Source organism: Chinchilla lanigera, unplaced genomic scaffold (assembly GCF_000276665.1).
Source record: "Chinchilla lanigera isolate Chin_1 unplaced genomic scaffold, ChiLan1.0 scaffold00019, whole genome shotgun sequence".
Classification (NCBI taxonomy): domain Eukaryota; kingdom Metazoa; phylum Chordata; class Mammalia; order Rodentia; family Chinchillidae; genus Chinchilla; species Chinchilla lanigera.
This window is the reverse complement of record NW_004955420.1, coordinates 20,469,028-20,470,428: the sequence shown is the minus strand read 5'-3', so window position 1 is coordinate 20,470,428 and position 1,401 is coordinate 20,469,028.

The following is a 1,401-nucleotide window of genomic DNA, read 5'->3' as shown; positions in this document are numbered from 1 at the left end:
CACTACACAGGGTACTTAAAAATATTCTAAACACAGATAAAAATGACCACAATTCTGAAAACAATGACAGATAGAAATAGGGGAAGCAATTAAACAGAAGAGAAAAGTAGGGAATCAACAGCAGGAAAATAACATAACAAAGATAAGCCAATACATATTAGTTATAACCATCATTATAAATGGGCTCAGTTTACCTAACGAAAGAAATCCACTGGCAGAATGGATCAAGAAACAAGATCTAACAATATGCTACATACAAGAAACACATTTAAACTCAAAAAGAAATTCACAGACTAAAAGTCAAAGAATGGAAAACAATACTCCATGCGACAGGAACACAGAAATAAGCAGGGGTAGCTATTCTGATTGCAGACAGTGTGAACTTCAAAAAAAATGATAAAAAAAATAAAGAAGGTCACTATATACTTGCTAGGGAAAAACTTCAAGAGGAGGAGATAGCAATAATAAATATGTACACACCAAATATGGGAGCACTCAACTATATAAAACAAATATTAATAGATGCAAAAAAATCAAATGATCAATAATACACTTGTTATAGGGGAATTTAATACCTCAATGTCACAAGTAGACAGACCAACAAGGAAAAAAGCCAGCAAAAAAAAATCACAACTGAGTTAAACCTGTGTACAAATGGAATTTGTAGATGTTTAGAGAGTGTTCCACTCAACAACATCAGAATATACATTCTTCTCAGCTGCACATGGATGTTCTCTAAAATAGACCATATACTAGCCTATAGAACATGCTTAAGTAAATACAAAAGAACTGAAATTATCCCATGTATATTATTGGACCATAGTGCAAGAATAGAAAATCAATGACAAACAAAAACCCCACAAAAAATATAAATGCATGACAATTAAATAACATCATCCTGAACAATCAATGGGCCACAGATGAAATTAAAGAGGAAATTAAACAACTTCTACAATTAAATGAAAATGCAGATACAGCATACCAGAACCTATGGAACACAATGAAAGTAGTCCTAAGAGGGAAATTTATAGTGGTGAATTCCCACATCAAGAAAATAGAACAAGCACAACTAAACAACCTAATGTTGCACCTCAAGCTTTTAGTAGAGGAAGAGCAAGTCAAGGACAAAGTCCATACAAGGGAGGAAATCACAAAGATCAGAGCAAAAATTAATGCAATGGAGACTAACAAAACAATAAAAAGAGTGAGTGAATTGAAAAGTTGGTTCTCTGAAAGAATAAATGAAATTAATAAATTCTTAGCCAATCTTAAAAAAGAAAGAAAAGATTCAGGTTCATGCAATGAGGAAGGAAAAGGGAAAAATCACTATGGATCCTGTGGAAATTCAAAGATCACCAATACCTACTTTGAAAATCCTTACTCTCATAGGATGGAAAAGAT